This window comes from Coturnix japonica, chromosome 3 (assembly GCF_054131305.1).
Source record: "Coturnix japonica strain WE chromosome 3, WE-NBRP24, whole genome shotgun sequence".
NCBI lineage: Eukaryota > Metazoa > Chordata > Aves > Galliformes > Phasianidae > Coturnix > Coturnix japonica.
Window position 1 is genome coordinate 75,813,975 of NC_140665.1, and position 22,999 is coordinate 75,836,973.

Sequence of the window (22,999 nt, forward strand, 5' to 3'; positions counted from 1 at the left end):
CATATTGTACCGCATTTTTCAGGGGTGGACACAAATTCTATTCTATGAAGCCTGCTGCTCAGAAACTGAAGTGTAATTCAATGCTGCACATTTTTCTGTACTTACATTGGCACAGATGTTTCCTTTCTAAAACACAGCTGTAATCAAATCAATTGGATGTAACCCCACTTGCCTTGGAAATTAAGGATATGCTTTTCATTACAGATTTACAAGTGGAAATCAGATCTTCAGTCAGTTACAAACATTCACATGTGCCAACAACAATCAGTTACATTAAATATAAATCCACAATTGGCATTCTGGACTCTGAATCATAACCTTAGGCTGACAAAAAAAAAAAAAAAAAAAAAAAGTCTAGAAGGTTATACAGAGATTATATTGCACCCTTCCTCTTCCCATTGAATATATGGGAACATATTCATCATACTTCTCAACTTTATCCAAGGAGTCCCATTCTCATACAAGTTCTTAAATCTGCCACACCAGTACTTCTCAGAGGAGAAGTTTCCTTCAGATAACTTACAAGAAAGCTCAGCTTTCCTTTCCTTTTTTGGGGTTGGACTTGATGATCTCTAGAGGTCCCTTCCAACCCCTACAATTCTGTGATTCTATACAAATTTATATTGGAAGAATGAAAGGTGAGATGGCCCAGAAGTAAGCAAACGTTCTTGAGATGAGGCACAGAGATAGATTCCCAGAAGTCTACTGAAAAGCATACAGTAAAAGACCAAAGTTTTACTACACTATAGACACTAACCTAACTATAACCACAATGAAGCATTTGAGTAATAATTTATGAAGCACTGAAGGACAGCGAACTAAGAAAGTGACATGCCAAGCATTCACAACTGAAACCACCGAAAATGTTTTGCACTTTAATTCAAGAACTACTTCGTTCAAATTAAGAAAAGGAAATAATTTCCTGTTAGTCACTGATAAAAGCATAGAATGAAAAAGCCAATTAAGCTTATTTGTAAAAGCAGAAGGACATTTATTTTTTTTTTAAATCACACCTACAAAAGACAACTTAGCAACAATACAGCGTGCTTCAATGTTATTTGCATTAAAAGAGAAAGAAAGAAACAAAGTCACAGTCTCGCCTTCAGCCATGCCCAGACACTAAAGTCCTTTGACGCCCACTCAGCAGCCGAAGCCAGGCACGGACCGCCCACCCACGGCCCTGAAATGGCGGCGGATCGGGGGCATCTCCTTAGGCCGCGGGCTCGCCTGGCCTCCCTTAGGGCCTCCCTTAGCACCTCACCAGCCTACAGAGCTCGAAGCTCAGGGAAGCCCCAACCTACCTGCAGCAAGTTCCCCACCCTGGGGGACGGACCTCGGCTCCATGGCGAGGGGCAGCGGCGGGGAGTTGCGCTCACAGCCACCGCCCTCAGCTCCCCGCTGCCCCCTCGTGGGTGGCGGCCCAGCTCCGCTCTGAGGGGCCGCGCCGAGGCGAGGAGGCACCTGGATCCGAGGCTGAAAGGACCCTGCTCGGCCTCGATTTAGACTGAGGGAAAGTCGAAGGGCAGGGAAAGTGGGGAAGCCTTGCAGAAGATGGCTGAATTAACAGCTACTTCTCTGCCTTCAGTGTGCCCTCCATGAGGGAACCGGACGAGTCGGACCCTGAGAAGGGTTTGGAGGCAGTGGCTTTGGTGCATGGCCTGGAGCAACTGGGCTTGAGTTTTGAGGTAGTGCTTTTATTTGGAGCTCATCATCACATGAGTCACCTAAAATGGCCTCACACACGTTTTTGCACTGATGTGTGCTTGGTGTCAAGCCTGGTTAGTAGCAGTACTGAGAATGAAGCTTGAAGTATTCTCAGTGATTATATAATCTAACAGATCAGCTTTGTAATCAAGTGAGTGTGCATGTGTGGATTTGTGCATGTGTGCAAACTAGGGATAACCAATGAATAAAAAAATAAGATACAGTTTCCATTTTAATATCCAAACACGGAGTGATTAGCAGTTCATGTAATCTCAGGCAAAGCAAAAGTAAAACCAAGCTTTGACTTCAAATAAGCAGTTTGTAGATCGTGAAGGGAGCCGATTCTACTAGCTGAAGATAAATTCCTTTGATCTCTATTTCTGAAGGTGCCTTTTGATGTGAAAAGCAGTCAAAAGATATATTCATGGCTAAAGGTCGTGCAAATAATTAGCTGCTTTTATTAATAATTAAATATAAAAGCAGTGCAGGTGTTTAATCACATTAGAGGTCATGCAATTTCTGTATTTAATCAATGTATATGCTGAATATTTACAAACAGGTCAGTGGTCAACTAAGAACACAAAAGCACAACCTTCAATCAAATGTTAAGTATAAATAAATTATATCTCTTTAGTACATGCAGGCCCTGCTGTTACTGGATGCCTACAATATCAACAACAATTTAAGCAAACATGAAAGTAAAAGTTTTCATTTGAAGAACTACAGATTGTCAGAATCCATTAGACATCTTTAGGATTTAGCGCAGCTCAATTTACCCACGGGCCAAAAGTGCCTGAAAACACTTACAAAATATGTTCTCTCAAATGATGTTGTAGTTTGCGGTTTTGTATTGCTGATATGGAGCAAGCGCTTACTAACGTGAGAAGAATGAGCAAAAATCACTGACAGTGCCAGTGTCTTCTCATTTCTGCTTTCATTCTTCTGTGTTACAGTTCTGTATTTAATTAAGAATAAAAATTTTGGCATCATGCATCTTGATTACTTGGCATCACGCTCTTCAAAATGGATTGTAAAGTGTTTTCAATGGCTCTATTTTGTATGTATTTATGATGACAGAAATATGGTTCGGGTATATTATTAGCCCCTTTGATCATAATCTGCAATTCTAAACAAATCATCTGATTTAGGATGTTCAGGGAGTTATGCAATGATTTCTTTGTTACTGCTCAGAAATAAAGCATTACCATCAGGAAGGAGATTAAACTTCAGCAGTTGAAGCAGTAAAAATTCCCCTTTTCCAAAAGCAATATAAAAAGTTAGGCATGATTTGAGAACAGGGAAAGAACTTGTCACCAGTAAGAGGCAATATGCCATTGATTACCATGTTATACTCTGTCATGAAGAGATATTTCACAGTGATTTATTTCAATGTTATCATAGAATCACCAACATTGGAAAAAGCCTCTGATATCATTCAGTCTAACTGTCCACCTGTCACTAATATTTCCCATTAAACCACGTTGACCCTCTACTCTGCTCTTGTTCCTCTGCCCTGCTCTCATGATACCCTATCTGAAGTACTCCATGATATCTGAAGTACTGCATCCAGTTCTGGAGCCTCTCAACACAAAAAGGGCATGGAGTTTTTGGAGCAGGTCCAGAGAAGGCCCATGAAGATAAACAGAGGGCTAGAATATGTCCCCTGTGAGGACCAGCTGAGAGACCTGGGGCTCTTCAGCCCAGAAAAGAGAAGGCTCTGAGGAGACCTTATAAGCAATATACCAGTACCTGAAGGGGGCCTATGGGAAGGCTGCCCCTTTTATAAGGGCAGGTAGTAATAGGACAAGGGTAAATGGTTTAAAACTGGATCAGGTTGCCCAGTGAGGTTGAGGATGCCCCCTCCCTGGAGGCATTCAAGGCCAGGCTGGGTGGGACTTTGAGCAACCTGGTCTAGAGGGAGGTGTCCCTGCCTATAGCAGGGGGTTGGAACTACATGATCTTAAAGGTTCCTTCCAATCCAAACCATTCTATGATTCCCTGTCCCTCAGTACAACATCTAAATGTTTCTTGAATGCCTCCACCACCTCTTTGGGCAGCTCATTCCAGTTCCTGACCACTGTATTGGAGAACTAGTTCCTAACATCCAAACTGAAACTCCACTGGAGCAATGTGAGGCCATTTCCTCTACTGCTATTGCCAGTTACATGGGAAGAGGCCAACCCCCACCTGTCTGCAACCTCCCTTCAGGTAGCTGTAGAGAGTGATAAAGTCTACTTTGAGCCTCCTCCAGAATAAATAATCCCAGCTGCTCCTCATAAGACTTGTTTACCAGTTTTTTGCCCTTCTCTGAATGTGCTCCAGTCTCACTTAAGTAACACTTTAAAACTAGATGCACACATAAGATAATGACAGCAGATTCAGTTTTCATCTATATGGTATACATTAAGCAAAAAGAAAAACTTTCCCATCAGGGATATCACCATTCAGAAACCAATTTAAAAAATACCCACAAATCCAGGTCAAGAAAAAGGCAAAGCATACAGCAGATAATCAGAATGATGGTTATGCTTCAGTGTTTAAAGACATGGCTATTCAACACCTAGAGCCTGTGAACTGGATATGGCCTAAAGACTTTTTCTCCTTCAGTCCACAGAAAGGAATGCAAACATTTTCTCATTTTGTGGAAGCCTATGCACACTCGCATACAGAGGCGTGCACATAACTAGCAGTTAATGACCTACTCCTATGGGCCAAGCAGTCCTGTTTGATCTTCAAAACTGGGGCAACTCCTTCCCTCAAAAGACACACATTGCTCTCCTAGATGGGGAGGGCAATTTAATCAGCAAAGTAAATTATTATGGATTCATTCAATTGAAAGGAGTTTTGTCCTTTTGCTCTAATTGTAAATGTATCCCACTGTGTTTAACAAGCTTAAACAGTTAACACATTCATTTGTCCTGGCGTCAAATATAGGATTCAGATAAAATGTAGATTCTTGAAGCCCTGAATTCCTTGTATCTAGCAAATAGGGAAAGGAGAGAGGAGAAAAAAGAAATACTGCTCAGAAAAACTTAATATTTTTAGAATTATAACTTTAATTTCTAATGCAATATATGTTATAAATAGGATAGGTCATGTACAAAAATATGTACTTATACTGATGTATGTACGCACACATTTAGATTAATAGATACATAGGCAGACAGGCAGAAAGATAGTTACAAGTGAAAAAGTGAAATAAATTATAATAAAGAAGCAAAGAAAGTAATGTTTGTTATCTGACTAATATGTTCCAACTAGCTTCTAAAGATAAAGCAAATGCTTTTTACCCTGTACAGTCAGTTTTCCTTTCCTCAGAAAAATCACATCCTAGTTCAGTGGCTAATGTCCTTTACAGCTATAGGTTTGAACATAACTTTAACAGATCAAGAGAGCTCGGGTCAATACTGAATCTGCTTTGAAACTCATATGCTATGCTTCCTGGGGTTCCTGAAGCCCATCTGGGAAGGAAGACCTGGCAAAAATCCTTTTTTCCAGCTGATGAGCTGCTGCTGTGTAGAAGAGCTTCTGGTGAGAGCATGAGAGAGACAGATTACTGTGATTCCCATGCCTGAAATAAAATGGTGTTGATACAGAAATTTGAGCACCATGACATTGCGTGCAACTGCATGGCATGGCTCAAGTAACACGATTTTAGATTTAATGAAATTGTATAAGAAATCCTGGAAATACACAGGTGTGTAACTGGTCTGCGGGTTGCAGAAGAGAACCATGAAGGCTGGGCTGTGTACATTTTAAGGGGAGAAAACTGCACGTGCCTGTAAGACTCCACAAATATCCATTCTGTAGTATTTAAGAGGCAGTTATCCATCTAACAAAACATGCATGCTGTCTTTAATCATGTTTCTAATAGATGGGAAAAAAAACATCACAAGGAATTTTAAAAATTAACAAGGTTTCCCAATTAGTTATTAAGGAATTAGTCCAAAACAAATGATTATGAGGAAAGAATACAGAAAGAAGGTGACCATAAGCCTATGATATGTGTAATTCTGGAACTAGACCAAGTGGTCGTGATTTACAACATCACTGAGGCTCCTGTGAGTGAATATTTCATTTCAATCTGTGAAAGCTTCTGCATAAATTATGCTCATAAAATTAACTAAATTAGTTCAGGTCTGAGCTTGATTTTAGCCTTTTTGTTGAAATAATTCATTATTTTCTTAACAGCCACTGTTTCTATAATATCAGTGCACATTAACATTTGGTTTAGTGCCCCTTACTATAAGCTTGATTTGTTGTATAACTTGAATTCTCAAGGATTTGGAAGAAAATGAAAAATAAAATAGCAAATTAGCAGGCTGAAATTCTTATGTAGGTTAATTGGATAATTCATATCTAAGAATGAAGTAATCTGAGTTCAGTAGAATATTTGTAACACTTGACATATGTAGCTTATATGTCATCTCCTTAAGATTTGTAAGAGTTACACTAAGATTTAATCAGAAATTTTCCTCTGCACTTATCTGTGAGAATCTGTGATGACATTGGACCAGGCTATGTATTTATTGAGATAATCCTCTTCTATTCCAATGCACCTTGCATTTGAATGGGAGCTATTTTCCAATACTTTTTACAGTTTTCATTCCTTCTTCAACTTTACTATTTTATCTATGCTTTATCACCAAAGTCTACACACAGATGTGTGTATGACTCTCAGTGAAATCATTTTCTCTTGAGGGAAAACGTGGCCTTCAATAAATATGCAATGAGGCACAGTTGTGATTGAGGTATGTAGTTTTAAGATGCATAACTTGGTGATTTAAAAACCAAATTTCTTTAAACATGCCAAAGGCAGGTATAAGTCAAGCTAAATGTTACTTGAATTGGAGTATAAAAGGGCACTCTAAACATTTTTCAAATGATTCAGAATCTATTTGCTCATATTCCACAGCTCAAGACCAGCCAAAGTGGATTTTTAGCACACTTTCATAATAATTCATATTTGGGTTGTGAACAAATATGAAAAAATGTCAGCACCATAGGTTAGGTTTTTAAACCTCTGATTCTTGTGATAGACATTCATTCTCAAACATAATTAAGGCCATTTCAAGGAAGATGGTATAAAAAGTAAAAAAAAAAAAAAAAAGATGCTTTCCTTTTGGTTTCTTCATTTGAAATATTTGTTTAGGTAACCCTCATGACACTATTAAATATCTTCAAGGAGTAATACTTCATATGCTCCAGACTGCTCCAGAATTTTTAAGGCACAGAGTTCAGAGAAGCCTGTGTTGTCACTGGTGTTTCCTCACATGCCGTGAACACCTCTCTTCCTCTGATATAATTAATCTATATATTTGTTTTCCTAAGTAGAATTTGTTCTGCCGGTTTTTGTGAATACCAGCTTGTCCTCACCATTTTTAATTTCTTTGTGGAAAACAGAGAAGGATAAACTAATTGAGTGCTCTGGGACTTCATGGCATTTTGAAATTCATATACCAGCAAAGAGATTATCTCAGTGTAACACGGATCGTTCCTTAGAAAGTTGAACAATATGGTTTCATCTGGGTCTCCAGATTGGGTAACTTTAGTGGAATTGACACCAAACATGGAAGTGCACAGAAAGCATAAGAAGAACCCCAGTGGGTGAGATCCAGAGTCTGTCTGACTTACTTTTCTCTCTTACAACAGCAGTTGGAAGACTGTTAGAAAGATATTTGAAGACTTCTGGCTGGCATCTGTTTTCTCCATTGTGCTTTGCTTCAGCTTTTAAACAATTCTGAGCCCTTCATTACTACCGTATCTGAGCATCTTCCTTTTTAACTAGGACATTTTCATGGTGGAAAAGTGCCATTATTCAAACTTCATTAAACAGTGACACAAGGAATCAACAACAGAGTGAGAAATTAAACTTCTGACTCCAGCTTCTTTACTAGCACTCTACCTAATAGATTTGGTTATCCTATTCGACCGATGTGATTAACAAAGTTATTAATTAACAATAATTAATTAACTTAAACAAGTTATCAGTAATTAATTAACTTAGACAGTAGAGGTTACGTTTTGTTGTTGTTGTTTTCCTCTTCCCTTGGAGGAGTGGCAGCTGTAAGCCAGGATGAGGCTATGTAAAGCATCACTATATATCTTCCAAATACATTAATACGACAGAGATGTTAATGCAGCTTTCAAAATCCAGGTGCTTAGTTAACTTGACTGTAAATTCAAAAGAGTAGATTTTAGCATGTGTACGAACTGTCATTCCAAACACAATCCTAAAATCTTTGCAAATTTGCAAGGCATTTTCTTCTTGTTTTTTAATCTGTGAACTTCCAAACAAAGATACTATATGATTTGTGCCTGAAAACCCTGCTATCAATAACTCTGTCAAATGTTATACAGTACTGATTTTCTGTACTTAAATCACAGTTGCATGAGTTGTATACAGTAAACTTGCATCACAGAGCTAAGAAAATCTCTGTTAAATGTTTTAAGTAGCTCACACAGTTCCTAACAAATATACGAAACCATGAAAGAATCATTCAGATGTCCCTGAAGGAATTCAGAGATGATGTAAATGTCCTTGACAGTAAAACTTTATAATAGAAAAGCTGACAGGTCCTTAGCTATAAAATCATATATGCATCTCCTATCAGTCTTTTGTAAGGGCTTTGTGAGTTTTCAAAGGAGATCCTTGAGAGGGAACTTTCTGAGCTATTAATATAATAAAATCTTGAATAATTGACAGTCAGGTGATTAAAACAGTTCAAGCTAAAAAGAAAAAAGGATAAAAATGTGAATTGCTGTTGTCAAATTAAAAGAAAATGTGAAATTGAAATCTTAAAATTGAGTATCCACAAAATCACATGAAATGTTTCCCATGTTTTTTTTTATTATTTTTCACCATATAATAAAAGCTAACACTATCCTTTTTAATGTCTAGACACATTTCTTAGAAGCTAGATTAGCTTACGTGGTGTCTAGATGACACTTTTCAGTTAGGGATTGAATGATCAATTTCAAAGAAAGAGAAAGGAAGGGAGGAAAAGAAGAAAGGGGAAAAAGGGGAAGGAAGGGGAAGGAAGGAGAAGGAGGGAAGGAGGGAAGGAGGGAAGGAGGGAAGGAGGGAAGGAGGGAAGGAAGGGAGGAAGGGAGGAAGGGAGGAAGGGAGGAAGGGAGGAAGGGAGGAAGGGAGGAAGGGAGGAAGGGAGGAAGGGAGGAAGGGAGGAAGGGAGGAAGGGAGGAAGGGAGGAAGGGAGGAAGGGAGGAAGGGAGGAAGGGAGGAAGGGAGGAAGGGAGGAAGGGAGGAAGGGAGGAAGGGAGGAAGGGAGGAAGGAAGGAAGGAAGGAAGGAAGGAAGGAAGGAAGGAAGGAAGGAAGGAAGGAAGGAAGGAAGGAAGGAAGGAAGGAAGGAAGGAAGGAAGGAAGGAAGGAAGGAAGGAAGGAAGGAAGGAAGGAAGGAAGGAAGGAAGGAAGGAAGGAAGGAAGGAAGGAAGGAAGGAAGGAAGGAAGGAAGGAAGGGAGGAAGGGAGGAAGGGAGGAAGGGAGGAAGGGAGGAAGGGAGGAAGGGAGGAAGGGAGGAAGGGAGGAAGGGAGGAAGGGAGGAAGGGAGGAAGGGAGGGAGGAAGGGAGGAAGGGAGGAAGGGAGGAAGGGAGGAAGGAAGGGAGGAAGGGAGGAAGGGAGGGAGGAAGGAAGGGAGGAAGGGAGGAAGGGAGGAAGGAAGGAAGGGAGGAAGGAAGGGAGGAAGGAAGGAAGGGAGGAAGGAAGGGAGGAAGGAAGGGAAGAAGGGAGGAAGGGAGGAAGGGAGGGAGGGAGGGAGGGAGGGAAGGAAGGAAGGAAGGAGGGAGGGAAGGGAGGAGGAAGGGAAGGAAGGGAGGAAGGATTCTGTTTCACAGCAAACATATTTTTAAAAGCTACAAAAATGAGGTTACAAAAGGTATAGAAATTATATCTTTGATTTTGAAAGGTTTTAGAAATATTTGGCAACATTTCATTTTAAAGTATGTTTTTAAAACTTATTGAAGAGATTGCTTTATTCTGATGTCTGAAGTAAAAAAAAATTAAAAAAACAAATAAAAAATCCAAACACCTTGTAATGTTGTCTTCTTTAAATAACACCTGGTAATAGTAACAATAGAAAATAACACCAAGACTTAGAAACTTGATGAAAAGAACTGTAGAAATTTTCTGCACAGAAAAAACAAGAACCAAGAATCATTATAACTTCCTTCACTGCTTTTCTTGATGCAAGTCTCTGTGCAGTATGTTTAAGCACAAAAATATGCTACTTGAGTGTGACTGAACTGATAAAAAAGTCAAAGGAAATTTTCAGATCAAAGCAAGAATCTTTTCTTTCCATATATAAAAATACTGCTGCAGATGTAGAGTAAAATGACTAGTGAGGTGAAAAACAGCTGATCAGGCCTTTTTGGTGCCAGTTTTTATGAGGGTGATTTTCAATCACTTAGGTCAATGAATAAAAAAGAGGTAAATCATATCAGTGTAGATCCGTACCTGCTTTGCCCTAGTCTGCTGCCAATCTGAGACTGAAATACAATCCTGAAGCAGCAGAAGTGACACAGGAAGGTTTTGATTGAATTTTTCAATGTCATATCATTGAAATATAACATTGTACAAGGTACTTGAGATATTCCAAAGATTGCAGATTATTTTTCTCTTATGGAAAATATTTTGAATATCAAGGAATTACTTGAATTGTTAAGTAGGTAGGCAGGGTAGACTCTGCTTTTCAAAAAACATTGCTCACAGGTTTAATTCAGTTCCTTCCACATATTTCTTAGAGCAGTAGGTTTTCAGGTCAGGGCCAGGAAGTCACTGCATCTTCTGAGGACAACAGAAGGATTTGCTACTTTTCAGCTTTTAGCAAGAATCTACCAGACTTACATATAGTTACAAGGGCAGGCAAGCCAGTTACTGCACATGTAAGGGAACTGTTACTTCATGGCCTTAACTGATGATTGAGTATCTGGTGAAGGGGGATGTCTGGCCCAGGAAGCAGAGGTGCAAGTAATTCACTTGTGCTTTCCACATGACCAGAAAAAGCAGAGCCTGGGTCCAACCCTCCTGGGGTCCTGTAACAGCTGGCTTGGATGAAGGTTGCTCCTGGAGAAGGTGTTCTCTATAGCTAGAGACCTTCTGTCACATGAGTGAGTTGACTTTATACTACATATAATTTTTGTGATTTTTTATGATGCTTTGCCTGGTATTGCCAAGAACTTACCAGAAGCAATTTCATTGCTTCTAAGGCCCAGTACAAATTTACAAAGTTCTGCCTGTGCCAAAAGTCTGAAGATGTAAGCTTGTTTGTTTGGATCCATGAATAATGATAGTTGGAATTCATGTCTTGGGTATCCTTGGTTACTCCACAATTAGTACCACTAAGTTATTATTAGCTATCCTCTTTAAACTCTTATTTAATAAATTCCTTGAAATGTCTCCATGATAAAGATAGGTCTGGAATCTTCTGTGAAATTAATAGAGAATGGTGAAAGAGAGAATAAACTTGAAAATTAGTATGAAAATTGGGATGTTTTAACAGATATTTCAGAGGTGATCCTAACTTTTCTTTTGGGTTCCTACTTGCAAAGCTTTGTTTGTCAGTCTTCCTTTTATATCCTGGCTGATACAAGACAGACAGGATAAATACAAGAACATGTATCAGAGTTATGAGGGTGCTTAAGAAGATTACCCATGCAGGTCAAGTCTCCCAGGCATTAACTCTGCTTTTGAAGTCCTGAAACATGTGGGAAAGTTTCTCTACCTCCAAAGAACTTGCGGGAAGCCATGAATGCTTTGGATCCATCAGGGACTGTTCTGTAGCCTATGAGACAGCAGTAGCATGCATTAAAATCAGCTTTTGCTGGTGGGTTTTACTAATGAAGTAGTTGAACTTCAGGGCACAAATAATGAAAAATAATGTTTAATTGATGGATCTAAAAGCTTCACAGCCCAGCACAGCAGGCCACATCCAAGGATGTGATCAGGTTGCTCAGAGTCTCATCTAATCTGTCTTGGAATACTTCTAGGGATGAAGCATCTGTAGCTTATCTGGGCAACTTTTTCCAGGGCCTAATAGTAAATAATTGCTTTTTTATATCCAGTCTAAATCTACCCTTGTTTAATTTAAAGCTGTTACCTGTAGTGAGTAGGACAAGGAGTGAAAAATCTCTACCCTATGAGCCCTCTTTAAGCATTGAAAGCCCATGATGAGGTACTGAGTATTAAAGCTGCTTACAGATCAGGTTAGGGGTATAAGCTTTAAAGTGAACGGAAGAGAGACTTCAGGAGTTGATTAATTGTACTTGTTAACATCCCCCACCTTTTCCTTTTTTCCCCCTCTCCAAGAATGCTTGCTAGTCCAACTTTTCTGGCAGTTATCTTTCTGAGGACAAAAATGCAAACAAAAGAAGCTTAAGAAACCAGGCAGACATTTTAAGAAAGTCATTAGGATCATGAAAATTCACCTGAAAGGGTAATTGAAGCAATTGTTTCTTCTTTTGATATCTCCACTTGTGTTCTGCAAATGAAACACCCAGTCATGTATTGCTGGATACTGCTAGTCAAGCTCTTTTTGTCCCCCGTGTATTCTATGTATGGTTGGTTTTCCCCTTATGTAACAAGAGGTAAACAGAGACTGATAAATACTGGTTTTCAATCATCTGAATTAGCAGCTGCTGTACATTAAGAAGTTATCTATGTCTTTAATTGTGAGTGGGGAAGGGATTTAGAGCTTTCAGGAGTGTAATTGCTCCACATTAAATCTACAGGTAAGCCCCTCTTACTTACTGCACACACACATGGTTCTGCTGACTTGAAAATATTAAATTGTCCCTTTCCCTGCAAGGAAACTTGCCTGAGGCTACATCTGTTATCCTAAGGCCTTCTTCTTAGCCTGGGCTCTAAGGAGATGCTGATGCTGCAAACCAGTAACCCAAATGAGGACATACTAAACTGAAGCATAAGAATGCCTCTATTATTGCCATGTTTCTTTACAATAATTTTGAAACTCTTCTATATTCTAATTCTAGTCTTAGCATTAACAGTTTTGGTAGACACATTTCTGGTGAATTACTGAAGACAAGGTGTAAGCTTGTGAGGGAGAGCAAGGGAGGGAAAGATTTTTCTTTTAATGTGCTAGAGACTGAAAATCTATTTTCTATTTACTTGATCATTATTCTGATGTCTGAATCTAAAAGTTTTGCTTATTCTGAGGATTGCTTATTCTGTGTAATAAATGGGCTTGAAATCAAGTTAGTAACATGCAAAGAGCTTAAGAAAATCAAGTGAATTGTTGTGTAATTAAATAAGTACCTTTTCTCCATGGGGTATTTGTTTGTCTTCTACTGTTCATGTTGTGAAGATATGAGAATGTGTCTATTTAGCAAAAAGTACCTGTGTAAATAAACTAGTCAAGTCTTAGATGTATGTATTTCCCAGCTGCCTGAGAAGGCGAGGGATTTTTCTTATTGATAGTATTAACAAAAGAGGAATGAATACCAGAATAACATTTATTTATCTCTCCTCTCTTCACTGATTGTAATTTATACTACAATAAATTTTTTTTAGAGATGGAATCTAGAGTGAATTTCTTCTTTAGAGTGAGTCTAATTGCATGGTTTGAATCAGTGGGTGATGCAAAGGAATCATGCTATAAGAGAGACTGACACTTCTTGCATCAGCTTGGGTTAGGAAAAGTAGTTCCTGTCATACCTCTCCAACAAACGTGATTTCATCCAACAAGAGTGACCATGTCAGGAGATGCAGATGTGAAATGAACAGGTGGATGACTTCTGCAAGTAGCCTATAAGCCTGAGAATTACCAATGAAAGCTGTCTCTTTAAACCCTTTGCCACCTGAGGCTGCAAATATCCTTAGCTCAAGGATATTTAGCATTTCTACAGAGAGATGCGTGACTATACATAGTTCCGCTTTTTATTCTTATTATCCTTTTTTTCATTCATTTCATGAAACAAAAAAAAAGGCATACTGAAAAAAATAATTGTCACATTATAGGAATAAAATATTTGGGCACTGTGCAATTTAAAAATAAAAATGAGAGGCTGAAGTAACAGCATTTGGCTTGTTATTTTCTCCCACAAAGAGGTAATCCATTTACTCAGCTACCTTATGGGGAGGATGATGTTAAAGGATCATTTAATAGTTTGTGGAATTCTATGGGCTTGACATCTGTTTTTCCATTTCAGTGGAGTTAATAAAATTCTCTTTTGTGTTATATGTGTATTTCAGTATCCACTTACTGCTAAAATTTTCAGGTGAAACTTCAAATAGCTCATAGTAGAATTTTATATACTGTTCAATGATTAATAGAAAAATTCAGTTCTCATTCTTTTCCTGCTCTATTTTCCTAATATAGGGGTGTGTGTTGTTACAATATTCATAGAAATGACCACGCACTAGTATTTTTATGAACTTTATGGTCCTATAAATGTACAAATCTAAGTAGAAAAATCAGAATTTAACAATACTGCCAATTTAACAATACAACCAGTAGAAGATTGGCTTGACTCTATTTACTGCTCTTTGAAAATTTTTTGTGTTCTTAAATGTATGCATCATGGTATTAAATTTTGAAGATGATATTACTCACAGTATTGTGTTGGTACTTGGCTGCAGGGAACAGCAATTTATCTCCGCAGTGTGAAAACAGTCAAATGGAAGTTCAGTAAAGTATTAGCTGATATTGCTAATGACAACCGCAAAATAAGGTGGTGGAAAAAGAAAGTAACTGACCACTGGCAGTTGAACAACCCATAAGAGTATAACATTAATCAGGAAACACTGATTTGTGGACTAGCCAATAAATTGCATACATTACTTATGTTTCTTTAAGTTTTTTAATGACTTATGTCATTTGCTATATGCAACATGTCACATCCTATTAGAATATTCAACATCTTATATGTAACCAACTATCTAGGCTGTTGTTCAATTTTCCTAGCTCCTTCTTGGTATTAAGAGAATAAAAATCCATCTTATATAATTTAAGGAAACAGAATGAAAAACTTGTTGGAAACCGTCTGTTATTTTTATGTTGAAAATGCTTTTCCAATGAACTATCTAGAGCCAAGACTTCTCCAAGCCTTCTTGGGTTGGTTCAGCCATGATACCAGGGTTGATGGTTACAACTGGTTTTCAAGAAGCTGGTTAACAAAAGGGCAAGTTGTTTCTAATACTTAATAAGTTTAGTTAAGCTAATATTAATTTTATTAACTGGAAAGCCATGAAGCTTTTCAGTTTCATGGAGCACTGCCAAGTCAGTTGTTTGAGGGAGATATCTTTTAGAAGAAATCCAATCTTCAAAGAATTTCAGTATTTCAGTCATTTCATTTCTCAGGCGTCAAACTTGTTTGTATCAATCAGTGACATTACTCTATCTTGAGTCTTGTTAGAGATCTCTAAAGCTTTATAAGAAGATTAAAGAAAACCTGAGATTCTTTGATATCCTTCTCACAAGTAAATGAAAACTGAGCTGATTAAGTTGGATGTTTAGTGAAATAGTATGTAATTATGGAATCTCACACTTCTGAAACATACGTGAAAAATAGATTTAAACCAAAATGTTTAGTAAATTAATTGTCAACAAGTGACCAGTGTTAGTTATGTTGGCAGTCTCAGTAAGAAGAAATTTTAAGACAAAAGTTTATCATTATCATTGTTTATCATTATCATTATCATCGTTATCAGTTCAGTTTTGCATCTACGTGTTCTGATATCAAACAGACTGTTCAGTTTTCAATGTGGATGTTGGAGGTGGGGCTGTTGTATGTATACATGTGTGCATATACACATTCATACTCACATAATTCATTTTCAAACCTCTGGGATGGATGCAGAGTAGAAAGGAATTCAGCATCAATGAACAATACTTTTCTACCAAGAAAAAAGAAAACACAAACAAGCAACGCAGCAACCAATAAAAGCAGTCAAACAGAAACAACTTGAAATGAGTTCTTCAACAAGTTGAAGACTGTTACTCTGATACGTTGGAGTGGCAGACTGCTTAGATGTGAGCATGGTATAAGCTTCTGAGCTAGAGATGGAAAACGTTGCACAGGATCAAGCAAAATTTGACAGTCTAGCAGCATGACTTGCGTGACTATCTTATTGTCTCAGAAGATAGTACTGATGAACCACTTAAAAAGGCAAAAGATATGGAAGTGTTTGACGTGGAAAGCTATTTTTCCTCCTTTCAGTAATGGTGGAAAGAAGAAAAATTTGGTGTCTACTGAATTTTGAGGAGAAACTGAATTACACAAGAGGTGTGGGATTTAGTGTTTCCTTGCTCCTCCAAAAGCCCAGAACCATCTCCAATGCCTGGGATGGCAGAAGACTCTTCTCTCCCACCTAGACCTTAGTGCTGGTGTTTTAGCTGAAGCTCAATGACTATTCAACTAACTGAGCTTCATTTATATAAATGGCCTTGGCCTTTTATATCCATCTACATATGCATTTTGGGACTGTCTGAAAGAGATGTCCTTCTCTGGTCAGTCTAGGAGAAGTATTTACAATCACTCACTCCCAGTAGCACTCATGATGGTTATGCTAACCCACATTTGTCACCAATCTGTTGAAAACATTGTTTACAAAATGCATAAGACACATATGGTCTTATAAGAAATTTAGGAAGAAAATTCCACCTCATCTTTCTTTCTGGGCCTTGAGAAAGCCTTTATCATCTTACTCCACTTCTAATTTCTTCATTCATGAGCAGAAGGAAAGCTTGATCTAAGTGTGCTAGGAAATGTGCTTCTATGTTTATGTCAGCTTTAAGAAGAAGCAGTGCCTGATCAAGGCTTTCACTTCAGTGACTTTTAAAACGCAATCAGACAAAACAGCTCTGTTATAAAAGATAAGGTACAGCAAGTGTATATGTTATCAAGCAAATAACTTTTTACCTTCAAAAAAGTCATTTACTATACTTCATATTCACATACGGGTGCCACACTTGACATTTGATCAAATGTACTTAATCAAATTTAAGTTATTTCTTATTTTCAAATGGAAGACTTTCATTTTCTGTTCACAAACATCTTTAATACAAGGATCAAACAGAGCTGACATTAAAAAAAAATAAAAAAATCTGAGGACATTTGAGTAAGAAACTTTGTATTGAACAAAAACAGGCTTAGTTCTTTTTTCTGTTCCACTGGTAACATTTATCTTCTGTACAGGTGTTGGATGTAGTGAATTTACTCAGTAGGTCACTTTTTCTCTTAATTTAAAAAGCACTTCACATAACGAGAACGCTGTTCTTTTTTGCTATCTCGCTTTCAAGTGGATCAATACTCTAGATGTTATTGGAAGTATTACTTTAAATATACTGACTTATAAATAGTATCAAGTTCCCTCTTCCATGGATACATGTGTCCAGAAATAATCTTTGAGGAGTGCAAATAATCTGCTTCCACTTTTGCTTGCACCTTTAATTTTGCAGTGATTTTATGTTTCATTAATTTTTGAAAGCCAGCCATTTTACTGCTTTCCAGTGAACTCACAGTAGCCTTGGGCTATTGGCAAACCAGCGTAGAAAGGTGTGGGATAGTTATTTCATTAGCTTTCTAACTACAGTAATTCATTGCTATTGAGAACACTATTTGTATTGCTATTGCATTTTAATATCTTCAATAGAAATTTGAAATATCAGGGCTGCGTACTGCGAGGACCATATGCATATCCTTCCTTACATAGAGGAAATTGCTCACTGAGGAAAAGGAGCTCTTTTAACGCTACAGTGTATTTGCTGCATGTTAAGGGCAAACTCTGGTAACTCCTGAGACCCAGTAGCGAGATATGTGGGATGTACCTGGGTCACTGTGATGCAGAGCAAAGGGCTAGCGAGACGAGTTAGGTATCAATGTAGATACATGTACCTGGTGAGTAGGGAAGGAAAGGGCAGGACTCTTTTTTTTTTTCATGCACACATATACCATGAGCTGCTATTATCAGCAACTAAGCTAAGTTTGAGATGCCTTCCCATGATATTTTCCCAGTGCCTTTCTCTCCCAAAGTACGCATTAGTTCATTTTCTTGGACTGAAAATGCCTAACACATATGAAATAAAGTACTGCTTTCTGTGATTTGAATTAAATAATAAAGATTTCAGTGTCAGAGCTGATGTTATTTTCCTAGAGTTTTGCTTTCATGGAAAAGCTTTTTTCTTGTATTTAAATCTTCTTTAAATACTTCTTTTAATGCTTTCATTATTTGTTACAAAGAAATTACAAGTTGTCTCAGTAAAAGTTTAAACAGTCTTTATTCCATAAGTAAAAGAACTCAGGAGAACAAACAATTGCAAAGATATATCTCAAGTGTATGCAAAAGCATCAGAATCTTTTTTTTTAAGCAATTTTGTGAAAACACCTAAAATCTTACAGTGAGATGTCTTATGGAAGATGCAAGTGAAATTATGCAGAATTGAGTTTTTGATTTGCACTCTTTTTGGTGAACATTTACAACACAGAGTTATTAAAACAGAAAGTGCAATATTTACCACTAACTCACTCTCTTCTTACCACTTCCAGCATTTCTGTAGTGCAGGCAATTATCTGAAAAAAATTAATTAATTAATTAATTAATTTTTTAAAAAAACTGTTTTATAAGAACTTGTACAGGGCTAAATTCAGGAATGAGATAAACAGTACACTTATCGCAATTGTGTTTGCACGGACCTCCCACGAGTTCTGATCCCATGTTGAATTTAAAAACAGTAGTCCTTTTTCACTTTAACAATTTAAAACACTTTAAAGTCCTTTTTAACTTTAACAAATAAGTGAGATATCCCATTCAGCAAAGCTCCTAATGGCCAAAATGGCAATTGGCTTCTAATACTGAAAATGTTATGACAGAATATTAATCATGATTCAGAAAATTAATAGAAGGTTGGAGATTCTGTATTTCCTGACCCTGCCTTCAGAGGTAACATGGCTTTAGTAAAGTCCATGCAGCCAGCTGGAAATGGTGACAAGGTAAAAGGAACGACCTCATCCAAGGGTATAGAGCACAAGTGTCTAAACTTTTGGCTTTCTAGGGCTCCACTGAGTGTACAGGAATTGTCTTGAACTGCGTATAAGGTCTGTACTTATTTAATGTATATAAGTAACAAAACAGTTTGTTTTTTATATATTTTATTAAAACAATCATGTGATTTAACTGTTTGTCAGTGGCACCAAAGAAGCCATCTCTTCAGTGACATTATATTCCTTATTAATACATCTAATAAGATTGTCCAGTTGAGCTGAATCTGTAGTATCAGTTCTTTTATCTATCGCCAAAGTCTAAAATTTGAAATTAGCAGCATTACTCTCCAAATTTATTTCAGTGCATTTTCCTGTTTCCTCAGTTTGTCTCAATGGAGAAGTGCTCATCTACATATTTTTTGTTGTGTGCTCTTCCTTCTTTTGAGATGACATAGGTAGGTTGAAATTTTCCTATCAGTAATCACTGCGTTTTACTCACCCAGTGGCACAAGTGAATATAATGTGTGCAACAGGCAAGTTTTGATTTGACTGCACCTGTGTGGTGGGTACGAGAGGTGGAGTTAGCACTGCACCACACCCTCTCTGGGAAGCCTGTTCCAGTGCTTGACCACTCTTTCGGAAAAGAAGTATTTACACAGTGCTCTATTGCTGTCTATGCAGTCCACACTCAAGCTACATAGAATCATAGAGAAGTCTAGGCCGATGCTAGGGATGTCATTTCCAAAGCAAGCTCCCACAGCATATGTCTCAGGACGTGGTTAGGGTTCCCTTGTGTGAAAGAAAATCTTTGCAAAAAGTCAGAGTCATCCATCTCCAGCTTGAATATATCTCTTCAGCCATTGTAGGTTGGTAACTGGCCCTATGACCTTGCTGAATTCATCCAAACAACAACAGCAAAAAAATAAAATACCTTCTGGCCTTGTGTACTCAGCTTTGTTACCCAGTCCTTCCACAGCCATGGACGTTTATGTGACACTGGCTGTGCTGTAAGTGTGGCCAGCCACCCCATGTGCCATTCTTGTCCATGTACCAGGTGAAAATTCAGACAGCTCTGCAATTTTGTAATGTGTACTTCATGCTAAGGAATGAAGAGCATCCTCCTCCCCCCCCTCCCCCCCCCCCCCCAAATAAATAAATAAATAAATAAATAAAATAAAAAATAAGGGAAGAGAGGTAGGATTTTCACCTCTTTGTAAAGAGAAATTAGGATAGATGTAGGTGATCTGTTGGGTGCTACCAGGAGGTGAACAAATTAATATGTAAGAGTCATGACCATGTCAGACTTGCTAGTTTAATTCTCGCCTTGAGCCAAAATGTGAGCAATAATTATAGTCTCTAGTGAGCTGCTCTATGGACATGAGTAATTATAATTCTTGACACACAGAAATGTGTATCTCATTATAATGAAGCAAGGAAGTAAACAAAAATAAAAGAACTAGAACTAAATGTTCAGAATGTCATTTATATGCTCTGCTGTAATTGGCCAATTGAAGTTTTACGTAATGAGGAAGTCTGCATGTAAAAATGTGGTATTGTAAGAGGAGTTTGTGTGAAGACTAGTCATTAGAGATATTTGCCCAGTACATGAAAAAACAGAGATTGTTCAGTTCAAATACTCAATTATGTAGTAAACAAAAGAAGAAATATGCAAGGATACACTGCTTTTAAAAATAAAATACAGTTCTGTACTCACATTTCTGTGCTAACTAGCTTAATATCATTAAATAAATCAGTATTTAAGACCTGTTTCTTTAAGCTCTAAAGTACTTATCACAATTTAAGTAGAAAACTATGAAGTCCATGTAACTAAGCTTACTTATTTTCTGCAGTTGTCTCTTAGAGTCAGTGCCAATCTAGAAGCAGCTCAGTTCACACTAAGGTATCTTCCATATCCTGTAGATAAATATATTTAATCAAAATAATCAATCCTAGGAAATAAAGGAACTTTAGACTTAAAAGTCTGATCTCCATACACTCAAATTTTATTAGAATAAATCTAATACCAAACCTTTTAGTTTGGTATACCAAATAAAATATATAAATCTTACCAGGCCAAAAGAGAAATGATATGCTGGCCACCCAGATGTCAAGAGACACTTGTAGAACAGTCGAATCAGTTCAGACTGACTTTTCCATTTTTGTTTTTGTAGAGAAATTGTCTACATGCCATATACACTTACACTGTCTTTCTGTATTTCTGCATCTCCTTACCTGAAAGAGCATGGCACTAGAAAAGTGTTTGAAATCCTGGTTCTGCTGAAGTCAATGGAAATATTTCCTTGATTTCAGAAACATCAGAATTTCACCCTGTGATGAGAATGGTTGTGCCGTATTACAGATCTGTACAGGGAGTAAAGCTAAACCCGCACTCCTCTAAACAAAACCAAACAACCTGTTTTGTCTGGCAGGTTCTTCATTTTCCCTTCTATCAAGGTAACTACAGGCAATTCTGTAGTAGGGAACAGGATGTCTTATTCCCATTGCATGAACAAAGGAATGAGTGCTGGAGTTCAGCTGTGACTCACATTCAGCAGTGCGTATTTCTGTCACTTCTGAGCGGCACTGCCCTCCCTGCTCTGCTCTGCAGAAACATTTTAAATGGTGTGGGAGATATTTTATACGGTGAGGCAAAGCACTCTTATATGTGACTCATGGAGATCTCATTATTATTTTATCTTTTATTTAAATTACTCTTTAGATCAAGATGGTATTAATACTCATAATTAATTTGGCCTTACATAATGCTTCTAATCCAAGTATCTCATAACACTTCTTGTGCATTATCTAATTAAACCAGTCAAAATATTTCTGTGGTGTAGTCAAGGAATCTGTGTGGCTGGCTCCATCCAGTTCCAAAAGCAGTCACCTCTGGGGTCAAATGAGGCAGCTGCTCAATAATGCACAGCGGCATCGCACCATGATTTGGGAGGATAAGTGAGAAATAGCATCTCTAATTGGAACTAAAGGGGAACTGAGGGAGGAAAATTTAATTATCTGTAATTTCAGATTAAAAAGTCTTAACCCATCTTTACCTCTGAATGCTGTCAAAGGCTCTCTAACGTCCAGTTGTTCTTTCAGCTTCCGGTACAAATATCTCAAAACATACCACAGGTCCTCTGGTACCCTCTGGTCAGAGTCAGAGCAAAATAACTTACCACACCATCACTTGATTACATATTTTATACTGAAATTCTGCTTCTACACATGTAATTGACTTGCCCAAGTAAATAGCAAGGTGCAGTGCTTTGATCAAAACCTGTAATAAACTTCCAGTATTTAGCATATCTCCCCTCAAGGCTGATTTAAAGTAAGTTGTTCCACTGTACTGAAAGATACTGAAGCATGGGGAAAAATAAATTATCTTCCTCTACAAACCCAAAAAGCCAGTGATGAAAAGATCATTGAAACTTATTTTCTAAGCTTGTGTTACTTTGCTAAGCTCTCACTCATCCTTCTTTCTGCCTGTTAAAAAGTCTCTAGCATTCAGTCTGTATTTTTTATATCCTTGATTAAAATAAAGATGAAACGTCTCTACTAACTGGAGAGATTTCACCTACGTGCACCTATTTTATCTCTAGTAATGCAAGTATCTCTACTAAAACAAGGTAAGCTAATCTAAGTGATATAAAAGCTCCCCAAGGGCTGAGTGCTGTGTTTTGCTGCTTTAGCCCAGATCCATTTCATGAGGAAGTTCAGGAACCTAGGCACAAACTGCAGGGGTATCTAGAGTTGACTGGGCCAAGGGACAAAGGGCATGGGGCTTAAACCATCTACCAGTGAGAACAAACAAACTCCACAATTTCTTCTCAGAGGGAATGCAGGAGGTGTGATGACATGAAGAGGGAGTTGTCTTCGTGGCAGTCAGAGAAAACATCTGTAAAGCTTTCATGGACTCTTGCAGCAGGATCAGGAGATGGTGAAAAAGCACTCTTGCCATTGACTAGCAGAGACCTCATTGAATCTCTGGCCACTCAATCAAAACTGTATGGAAACTGTAGATATTAAGATTATAATAAAGACTTGTAAGTTTTTATAAACATGTTTACTGAGGTTGGAGAGCAGCCTGGGGAGCCTGCATACCTTCCCCAATGCCTAAGAAAGCCAAGGTGGCTGAAGAAGTCACCTTTCTCCATCCTGATCATTGCACTGCTGTTTTTTGGACATCAGCTTTTGTGCTTATCTGGACATGGAACACACAGGTCTTGAAATGCACAGAAATCTGTCTTATATAAAAACATCCATAATCGCAGTGCTATCATAATGATGTAATCTGTGGTGATTTGTTATAAAATCTGTGTGAAGTGCTGTACATTATTATC

At 37.9% G+C, this 22,999-nt stretch overlaps 1 long non-coding RNA gene across 1 annotated transcript in view; it reads right to left on the reverse strand.

Annotated features, from left to right (window-relative positions):
- Nucleotides 1–18,184: 18,184 nt before the first annotated feature.
- Nucleotides 18,185–22,999, reverse strand: part of LOC116652406 (uncharacterized) — a 35,917-nt gene continuing 31,102 nt past the window's right edge. Inside the window, exon 3 of the long non-coding RNA XR_014944201.1 lies at nt 18,185–18,248. This is a non-coding gene — a long non-coding RNA (uncharacterized LOC116652406). The remainder of the gene's footprint in view (nt 18,249–22,999) is intronic.